Below are 11,855 nucleotides of genomic sequence, written 5' to 3'. Positions count from 1 at the left end.
ATTATTATTATTATTTCTAATAAAATGGATAGTTCTGGTTCTTGATTATGGTTTGTTGAGCCATGTTTAAAGCCACTGTAAAATACATACACACGTTTCAATAAAAGAGAAATTCTAATTCAGCTGTACAATGACATCACCCCCAAAAGCATGTCTGCTCCAGGGGCCGCTGATTAGCCTTACGTGCCCGCGGCAAGATGCTTGATTGGCCAGACAAATTCTTCATGTACCCTTTGCTGTCCAAATCATGCCAGCCATACAACTCCATGGGAGGCCTAGTGGTATGTGTTACATTTGTAACATATATCTTTACAGTAAAATAAGAATCAGATGTTAAAAATTGAAGATCAGTGTTATTGTAGATCACAACATAAATGAAAGCCATAAGCAATTTGTCTAGGGTCAAAAATGGAACATCTGAGCAATTTAAAGTATTCATACTAGAGGTCTCCTACCCAACATGACTCAATTTGTTTTTGTAACAGGTTTGACACATTTTCATACACATTTTTCATGTATAACTTAACTCATATACATTTTCAGATTTAATTTTAACAAGAATTGTCAATCAGTGAAAATTTTTATGAAACTAATTACATAATAAAATAAGGATTATTTAAGGAGATTATATTAATTTATTAAAGAGTACAGCATTGGAGACATCACAAAAAGCGTCTTTCAATGTCAATATTGTAACGTGCAAGCTTTGTTTTGGTTTAGTTCAATTGTGTTTTTGTTCTGTTTTCCCTGTTGCTGGCTGTCTGTGTGCCCTGTCATTGTAAGTTGACCTAGTTTCATAGTAGGTGCATTCCATTCGGACATAAGTGGAATGCGAAGTGGACTTTACAGGATATTCCACCATCTTAAGTGAGATTCCAATCCGAAGGGAGCGAACACGTTCAGTTCGAAGGGCACTGCGAACAGCATATGGAATAAGGGAACATCAATACATCACTTCACAGGAAGAGGAGAGCGAAAATCAACTTTCAACTTTTGTTGCACATTGCGTCACCAGTCTGAACTAACTATGGAAAGAGATTTTAAATGGCTCTGAGATGAGGAGTTTATGTATGCAGTTGAGTATTCATATTTTGTTTGTTTGATTATACAAATTAGAATATTTATGAATGGTTATGGTGATTGTTACATTTGCATATTCTATTGGATGAATAGTTATGTAAACAAAACGTAAATATAAAAGTAAAAGTGTTGAGAAGCAGCTGAGGTGCGGTCATTTTTTATTTTACTTTATTTACCTCAGGAATGTTTACTATACAGCTGCGCATGGGAAAGAAATGTCACAGGATGAGACCGCTACGATTATTAAGACCATTGATTAAGAACACATTTATACATAGTTAACCAAATCAAAATGTATTTTTATATTGAATGACAGTAGCAGCTTCAAATCTGTTAATAGTCAATTAATAACTGCAATACTCAATTAAATATACAAGTAATAAACATGTTTTAATTATATTATTAGATACATAATGTGTGTTTTGTATATGTACAGGCCTATTATATGATTTTAAATTTGAAAGTAAAGTAACTTACAATATATATGTTATATCATAATCTGCATTACCCTATTATTGCCTTTCTTTGATGGCAGTGTAGGGCGTTCCAAATGAGCGATTATAGTCAACAAAGTCCGCTTCAACGGATATCCCAGGGAGTAGGGAGCAGTGAATACTGTGTAGAGACCCTGTCAATTGGAACGCACCTAGTGTGTGCCAGTTTGTTCCCTTAGTTACTGATTATCACCACTTGTGTTTAATTGCGTTCTCTTGTTATCTCCTGTGTATTTATACCCCTGGTTCTGTTCAGTTCTCTGTCGGTTCTTATTTATCTATGTGGTTTGCGTTTATCTTGTGTGTTCCTGTGTTCTTATAAATCTTTTAAATCGTCCTTGTGAGTGCTACCTGCAAACGTGACAAATATATTGTTTGATATATTGACATAATCAACGGCTACAGTACACACCAATCCATTTTGTAATCGAGATGTCAGTCTGACCAATGTAGACATACAAGTCCAGTTCTAGTATTCTGTTTGTGCTACCCATGCATCTGACAGATGTCTTTGGCCATTGAGTTTTGTTCTTTTTCAGTTTCTATACAGCAAATTTGCGTGTCAAGTTCTGGCACAGTTTTGAATAACATGTCTTGAGATCCTTGCATCATTTAGTTTCAGTTTGTTGGGCTCCATCCAGCTATTTTTGATTGTAAGAATGCATCAAGTGTGAATTTGTACTTATTTTGTGCTGCCTACTCATAAGTGTGGACTGGCAGGCACATTGCCTGTAGTAGCAACTGGGGCTGTGCTGGCTGTAATAAATGTATTAATAAATGTATTATTATTATTATTATTATGCTATTAATCACACTAATATGTTCAATTTTATTTATTTATTTTTGTGCAGAAGAAATAACCCAGTTTAAAAGACCAAATTTGGGTTCAAGTACCATTGCCAGTAAAGTTGGATAATCTTTGGACTTCACTTTAAATCACCATGAAATAAAAGAAGAGAAGCCGTTTCACTCAGATATACAGGTGCTGGTCATAAAATTAGATTATCATCAAAAAGTTGATTTATTTCAAGAATTCAACTTAACAGGTGAAACTAATATATTATATAGACTCATTACATGCAAAGTGAGATATTTCAAGCCTTTATTTGTTATAATTTTGATGATTATGGCTTACAGCTTATGAAACCCACAAAATCTAAATCCCAGAAAATTTGAATATTACATGAAATCACACAGTAATTACACAGTAATACCATGGTCATTGAACCAGGTTTTGGTTCTTTTGGCAGTGTGGGCAGGTGCAAATCCTGCTGGAAAATGAAGTCTTCACAAGACTTTTGAAAATTGTATCATGTAGCCTAGAATATTTGCTTAAAAACTATGTGAAAATCATCCTTAAAACAATATATTGATTTAAAATTTGTTAGACATATTTTGTGTTAGCAAGCTTTATGCGAGGAGGCGTGAATTATCATGAATATTGATGTGTGTTTCACACCTGAGAAAGACAAAGACTCTCCCATAATGGCCCTATCAGGTACTATCAGGCCCTATCATTATGAGGAACCTTGCACAAAGATTGAGGAGAGATTTAAATATGGATGGCTTTTTAATTGTTTGGATTTATTCACAACACAACATAATCCTAAAATACACAATAAAGGACAAAAAAAGCACATTATTGAACACACTGACTAAAGACAGAGGCTTGAAGTCACACACTTTTGTGCCATTCCTGAAACATAGTACATACCTGTCATTTCCAAGGTGTTTGATTTTTCATTTTACCATCTTCATGTACAGTTATGTTCTCATGTGAATGTTTAAGTCAGCAGGACTCATCAGTGGCATCTGGTTCCTGTAAAAAACAATAAAAAACCAACAACAACAACAACTGTGAACATGCTGATATCAAGATAAACTATAGCGTTGCACGATTTGGGGAATACACTTTATATTTTTCTGGTTAAAATTGCGATTTAAAATGTACAAAATACATATATGGTAACACTTTATTTCAATAGTCCACTTTAGACATTCTACTAACTTTAAGTAACTTTGCAACTACATGTCAACTAACTCGTATTAGATTATTAGTCGGCTGCATGCTTGATATACAAGTCAACTTATGCTCCTAACCCGAACCCTAACACCTAACCATAACCTAACAGTCTACTCACAGTCTACTAAAGTCTACTAATACTCTATTGAGAGTTAGTTGACATGTAGTTGCAAAGTTACTTATAGTTAGTAGAATGTCTAAAGTGGACTATCGAAATGAAGTGTAACTATATATATATATATATATATATATATATATATATATATATATATATATATATATATATATATATATAAATAAAATTAACACCAGGTTTGTTGTGCCATGTAGGCATATACATGTAGGGCTGATTAAAATAATAACAACAATAGCCTATAGCAGGCGGCCTATACATCGTTAAAAAGGAACACTTCAGTACATATATATGGATATTCATATGTTACTTCAAATGTTTCCATGTCTTATGACGTTATGAAATGAGCTTGGAGTAAAAACATGAAGCCCAATGTTTGGTGCATTTTGCTTTTCAAATGCACAGCGCGAGTGACTCACAGCGCGTACAGAGAACATTTACTGAAGCGATCGAGCCGCTCCAAACTGTGAAACATTATTGTTACCGTATTATACATATCTACATTTGAGCAGATATCCACAAACACAGTTTTTAACAGTAAATACGGGTCTAAACATTATATTTATCATATTAGAGTAAACACTCATACTAGCCTACTTTTATATCATGCTGTATTTTATTATCGAACATAAAAACATCCTTGTGTCCCATATGCTGAAATGTAAACTATTGACAGGTAGGCAACCTTTCAATGCTAAATTTATATACATGTACGACATTAGGCTTCATGTTTTTACCCCAATCTTATTTCATAACGTACATTTTAGTCTGGCACCAGTTTGACTATTTGCTACAATGCAAAGTTTATACAACAATAACATGCTTACTATTATGAGTGGAAATGTCTTACCTTAAAAATCTTTCTCATCTTCAAATCGCGTTCTTCTAATTCTTCTGAGGTAAATCCAAGGTAAACAGCACAGCACATTACAACGTGTCTTCGAAACTCGATGAAAATCAGAGGACTGATGAAGTCTAATGCTTTGTTTAGAGGTGATGGGGCGTTTACAGGTCTGCGTTCCTTCATGTGGATGATTTGCATGTAAATTGCTCTTGCGCGCATGGGTGTGGTCAAATTAGAGCTAATGAGCACGGGCTGGAGAAACTGTACATGTCGTTGCTTTCATACGTATTCCTTTAACACAGAATATTTGTTTTTGATATAATTTACATCATTTAAAAATAGAGACTTAAAAACACGAAAAACACAACATTTTGTTTTTATTTTGAGTGTACACAAATAAAAGAAGATATTTAAAGGGACACTTCACCCGTGGGAACATTGATCTTCATTGAAAGTGGGTCATATATGTAGTTGAAATGTATTGAAATTTTCTAAATTGGTGCCTTTTTGACCGAGTTATTACAGAAAGTAACTTTAAGGCTCATTTGTATGGTAAACCACAACTCCCACAATGCAACACATTTGCACAGCTCCACAAGCCACTCCCACTAATCCAGAACACCGCCTATGCGAAACCCGCCTATCAGAGAAAGCACTAGGCTTATGTTCCACTTATGTTTATCATTTAATAGTCCAAATTATTATCAAACATAAATTTGGAGAAACACTATTAGGACAACAGAAAAGTGAATGTAAAAAATTTATTGTAATATTTATAACAACAAAAAATATAAATATGAACAAAAGTTATAATTCCTCCTGAGCGTCCTCAACTTCTTGGTGCCCGCAGTACTGGCCATCTGGAGCTGGATATTTTAGTCGAATTGCCTGCACGACACAAGCGGGTAGAACGACACGACGTCCTCTACCCAATCTCTCGCCTTGCAGGACCCATTCGAGAAAGTGTCGGTAGGCTGTTAGGCGATATTGTCTACAAGACATTGAGGACACAGTTAGCGATGTATGGTATTTACGTGCCACAGTAGTAAACAATGCAACAGTAAGCTTTTTGTGCATTAAAAAATGTACTGCACAAACAGTTTACAGTTGACGTTACGTATTAACCGGGAATCACTTCGTGATAATAATGCTTGAAGAAATTGTGTACATTTCACGAAATGAATAATAAATAAAATTGAAACACTTACTTTACAGTTAGACGTCCATTTGTCCCTGCAGGCTTCGGCTGGCGTTTCCAGTTTATCTTCGGAATTCTGAAATATGTCTCCAGGACGCCTCTGTCCATATGCGGGGCGAAACTAGGATGGTTCACAACGCAAACATCCGTGTCCTTGTCTGCCTCAGACATTTCTTCGAGGAGAAATTGGCATCTTTGAAATTCTTGGCAGCAGACGGACTCTAGCTCTGTGTCCGTAGGCGCACAACGAGAGCACAGGCACCACCAGTCCGCAGCAGCTCGAGCACGCCCGGGCTCCTCGGACGCGACAGGCAGGTCTCCGGCCTCGGCTGCAGCCGCCGCCTCCTGTTCCTCCATCAGCCTCAGCTGCTCTGCGCTATATTGCGGCTCGTATAGATAGCCACGAACATCTGTTTCGAGCAACAGACTTTGAAAATCCTCTTCTTCCATATCATGAGTTGTTCCTCCAGCCATTCTCGTAAATCTGACTCCATAAGCGCTTGTTAGCTTAGCTACATAGCTTCCAAAAAAGATGGCGGATTTTCATTTTCGTTTCTGTAAGTTTAGTCCCACCCACTGATCTATAATAGGCCTGTAGGGTGAGTGGGTCCCACCCCCTGGAATAATAATAAGCTAGTGTTTGTAGTCTATACACTTTTCAATGAATTTTGACTTCCTGCTTATTGTGACGCAAAATGACGATTTTTACGTCATAATAAGCAGGAAGTAAAACACTAAAATCCTTATTTCTCCCATCTCAGGCAAAAATAAAGGAAAAATCCATGATCATTATAATATATGACTGGGTTTCTAACAATACAAAGCTAAATGCTAATGGGTGAAGTGTCCCTTTAACAGTTTTGATTGACGTATAACACTTATATGTAAGATCAAAATCAACAGAGTATTTTGAGTCTCTTTTGCACTGATAAGAAAAAAAGCGAGCTGGTCAAGCCCCGACCCCAGAGGGTTAAAGCTCATTGGGATGGCTTTCGTGGGGGAGTCATTTACCCATTGCGGGAAGATAACCATTTGCTGGTCCTTCTCATGGGGGACCTAGTGTTTCATTCGGGGCTCCGGCGGAGAACCAGATGTCAATCGCTGCATTTGAGGGTGGGCTAGAGTCCTCCAGGAATAAAGATTAGGCTGTGCTGCCCCCTTCGGGGAGAGTAGCATTGACCCAGAGATGACAACCATGCTTTTCTGGGCCACTGAGAGCGTCAGGCTCGGATGGAGGCCTCCACCGTGTCCCGGATGCTCAAAAGCCTGGACGATTGGTATCTCAGGGCAACACATGCTGACAATCAGCATCCATACCCAGTGCCTTTTTTCCTGGAGTTGCATAAAGAGGTTACCAGATCATGGAAGGGAACAGCTCTTCAGGAGATGGTGACCGCACCACTCTTTCCCCTGGAGGAGGGCCGGGTGGAGAATCCTTTGCTGAGTTTTATTTCTGTTCTGCCACAGTCAGCGGTACCCAAATTCTCAAAAAGTTTCCTCTATCTCTGGGTCCCAAGAGGGCCTGAATGGTAGTGTGTGGCGCTGTGCCTGTATGCTGTTCGAGGACGCAATGCCTTCTCGTGCACACCCTGCTCAAACGTGGAGCTAGGCAAGTGTTGCACTGCACACTCAGACCCCACTCCGGGACGCTGTGCCTTCCGGGTTGGATGCCTGTGCTCCACCTGCATGCTCCACTGCGGATACGTCTGTTGTCCCTCTGATCCTGCGTGCACGGTCTTTGGAGGCCTGGTTAGCGCTTGCCAGACCGTCCCGCTGGCTCATTCAGACCATTAGACTTGGCTATGAGATTCAGTTTGGCCGGCGGCCTCCCAAGTTCAGGGACATCCAGTTTACCTCAGTGCTGGTCAAGGATGCTCCTGTCCTGCATGCAGAAATCACAGCCCTACTGGCGAAGGACGTGACAGAGCCGGTCCCTCCAGTCGATATGAAGTCAGGGTTTTACTGCCCATACTTCACTGTACCCAAGAAAGGTGGTGGGTTATGACCGATCTTGGACCTGCGTGTTTTGAACTCGGCCCTTCACAAGCTCCCGTTCAAAATGCTGATGCAGAGACACATTTTTGGATTCATTCAACCTCAAGATTGGTTTGCAGTGATCAACCTGAAGTACATTCATGTCTCGATTCTCCCTCGACACAGACCATTCCTGCACTTTGCTTTCGAGGGACGAGCATATTAGTACTAAGTCCTCCCCTTCGGGCTGTCCCTGTCACCTTGTGTCTCACGAAAGTCATGGAGGAAGCCCTTGTTCCTACGAGGGAACAGGACGTTCGCATTCTCAGTTACCTCGGAGACTGGCTCATACTGGCCCACTCGCGAGAGCAGTTGTGCGAAAACAGGGACCTGGTGCTCTATACATTATAGACTTCTATAATTTAATTTTAGGCTGCATAGATTAGGTCAGCCGGAACCGGGAACACTTCCCATAAATCCTGATGTACTCGTTACATCATAAGAAGAATGGCATCTACGCTAATTTTAGTGTCTTTGTTTATCCCGAGGTTTTCCCGCAGCCTGCCGGATCCAGGTCGTATCCAGATCTGACGAAGGACCTTCGTCTGGACCCGATGACAACGCAGTGCTGAAGTGCCAACTAGTCTCTCCCTATGGAGGATCCCTTTACCACTCTACAGATAAAGCGTTGTCAGGAAAATTCGTTTCGCGTACCTACCCCGAAATGACAAAATAAAATAAAATTCTGTATCAAAATTTATAAGGAAAGACCAGTACTTTGTTTAGGCTTGGTTTGTAGGGAATTACAAACCTGCGCACATATATTCAAACGCACATAACAATAGAACCAATTTGTAATACGCATGTGAACGCCATCAGCATTTATCACAGGTTTGTGATGATCCTGTAGAGCCTGTATGATCCAGTGTACTCGACACAAGTAGCCAGTAACACTGGGGATCTACTCTTGCAGCACCATTCCTCTCCTAGGACCAGATATGTGCACTTATCTGCTCCGCAGGTGAGTTCCCCACCTGGCAAACCCTGCATGGAGTTCTTCCAGCAACATCGGCAGTCAGATGCAGTGGTGGCGTCCGACGCTAGGCCTAGCATTTGTGTGTATGCACAGAAGTTCAGCCCCTGTGCTAGATTAAGTGCCCATGTGTTGTGATTCCCCCATACGGGCGATCCCACATTTGTATTCTTCCATGGTACGGACTCAAATATATACCAAAACAAATATATACAAAAAAAAAAAAAAAAAAAAAAAAACAGAAATGATCGATACTCTCTCTGCGTTAAGCCCTGTCCTTTCTACAACCCAGCAGGTGTGGGGGGATTAGGCGGCTTGGTGCTGGTGCTGTAGCAACTGTGGCGTTTTGATAGGGATCCCAATTCGTCAGTTAATTTCTGACATAACGTAGAATGTAATTGACTGATAGGGAACGTCTAGGTTACTAATGTAACCCCCGTTCCCTGAAGAAGGGAACTGAGACGTTATGTCCCTTCGCCACATTTGCTGTACCACCGCTGAGCGGCCGGGACACATCGTTTCGGCTCCTCATCGCAAAAATTTAAGTGCAAATGCATGCGCGCTTCCTTATATACCTGATTCATGGTATCATTTTGTGTTTACCTTTTTACATTTTAGTTGATATTGAAGGACTCCTTAGACCTGGTTCTGGTGATTGTGTGGGGTATTATTACATTGAGGTGTTATATTTTGTATTTCAACCTTTTTTTGGTATATGTTTGTTTTGATCTGGTGGTGGGCTCAAATATACTTGGATGTGGTTCCCCTTATTTTTTGTGTTACTTGTTAGGGAAGAATAGGAAAGAAAAGACTATCAGAGCTTCTTTTTCATGCCGACTTTAAATGGCCTTTAGTGTATACCTCTAATACCTCTATAAACTTTTAATATACAATATAGATTACAATATAGCTACAATATTTTGGATTCAAATGCTACACAAGTTACAAAACTAAAATATGCATGTTATCTTAATACAATTGACCCTTTGCTAAGCCACGCCCGAAAACCGCCACTGGCCAATCGTGGCTTAGCAACCGTAACTAGGCGCGGGAGGTCTGGCAAGCTTTCGAGCGAGGGAAACATGCTGAAGCATTGTGCGTATGGATTGTGCAAATCTGATACCCGGTATCCTAAAAGTTTGGACGGGGTGGTGGATTTTGTTCCCTTCCCGAAACCTAAAACCCAAGGGGAGAAATGCCGGGCGTCATCTTCATTTATATAGCGCTTTTAACAATGTAGGTTGTTCCAAAGCAGCTTTACATTGATAATAGGAAATTAAAAGTAAAGTGTTTTGGCTTTATAGCTCTAGAATAAAGTTATTGTCCAGCTCGTGGATCAAGCAGTGTGATTAAAGGCAAGACGGAGGCTCAGTGACATAACTTAACGTTACTTAAAAATATATTTCATCATTTTGTTAATCGACGGCCAAACTAGTACCCCAATCCGATCGCGACTCTCCCGGTGTTAGTTCTAGTAAAAGTAAAAGGTAGTTAGTAAAAGGAGGGAACACCAGGGGGCTTGCCGGAGATCTCCAAGGAAAAGGTTGGTATGCAAACTTAACATTAATCAGTTCATAAAAGTAACGTTAGTCACTTATGTGACCCACGACGTGTGAACAGTAGCCTGGCACACTAAAAATATAAGCGGGAGAATGTTATCATTGCAAAGTGGTCAGGCTAATGTCTTGTGTTTATTCCACAATACTTATGGATAAGCTGTTTGATTTATAAATATTAGATTTTCAAATTTCACCCACCCTGCTGTGCATGCACATAGCTGTTCCTCAATTTGTGTGTTTCCCATTTGAATGGTCAGCATACGAGGTGGCTGCTGCTTGCGCTGGGACCTATAGGCTTTATAGCTTCAATTTTGATGAAATTATTCTCTAATCGGTTGCATATTATGTCGTGGATATATCCCTCGAATGCATACTGCAGTCCCTTTTGTCTTGCTTTCTCAGATATTTCACCTGTTCGCCAAAAATGACTAATTATCTCCTTGGGAATGTCTGAAACCGGTGCATACATACTGTAATAGACGTGCCAGGCGCAAAAGCTTGACAGGCGTAGCAACAGTAACTAAGGAGGGCGGGGCTTAGCGAAGGGTCAATTGACCACAGCCATCTACACAGAACATTTGAGATGTTATTGCAGCACACATCATTTTGAGCCATAAATTTATTAAGAAATTGAGAGAAATCGGAGGAAAGCTCATTGATCACGACAGTAAACAGCTAACGATGATGTGGGCAGCTGAAAAGTGACGTTTATTACATAGTTGCTTGTGAAGTGTTAAACATCATGGGATTTACTATGGTAAAACATGATTAAATTAACAAGATTGTTGACACCAATGTTAATAGCTGTGTTCTTGTTAGCTGTTCTTTGATGCTATGTGCTTTAACACAAAGGAACAGATGGCTAAGGAGTGCACCAATGAACAGTGGAATTTTTCACAACTTTGTTGACTCAGAAAACCATCCATCTATCCATCTCAAAACACTAGCGCAGATGCCTAAGTGCAGTTATGTATGCAAGTTTATACCCAATGTATGTGTGATGTGGATTTTTTTTAGTAGCAGTTAATTTTTTGTCTAATAGCAGTTAAAGAGAACATTCTGTGCCACATGTCATTCCAAAACTGTATGCAATTTTTTTCTTCTGCATTATACCAAACAACAGTGGAGCCCCACTGACATATATATACAGTTGTGGTCAGAATTAATGGCACCCCTGGTAAATATGATAAAAAATGGCTGTAAAAATAAATCTGCATTGTTTATCCTTTTGATCTTTCATTAATTTTTATTTTTTTGCAAAAATCTAACATTTCATTGAAGTTAAATAATTGAAAGTGGGGGGTAAATCACATTATGAAATAAATGCTTTTCTACAAAACAATCTGGCCATAATTATTGGCTCCCTGTTATTAAATCGCTTTTGCCAAGATAACAGCTCTGAGTTTTCTTCTATAATCCCTGATGAGTTTGGAGAATAACTGACAAGAGATCAAAACCTTTTCCTCCATACAGAATCTCTCCAGATCCTTCAGATTCACAAGTTCATGTTGGTGCTT

Source organism: Rutilus rutilus (assembly GCF_951802725.1).
Source record: "Rutilus rutilus genome assembly, chromosome: 22".
Classification (NCBI taxonomy): Eukaryota; Metazoa; Chordata; class Actinopteri; order Cypriniformes; family Leuciscidae; genus Rutilus; species Rutilus rutilus.
Note: the sequence above shows the minus strand (reverse complement) of the source record.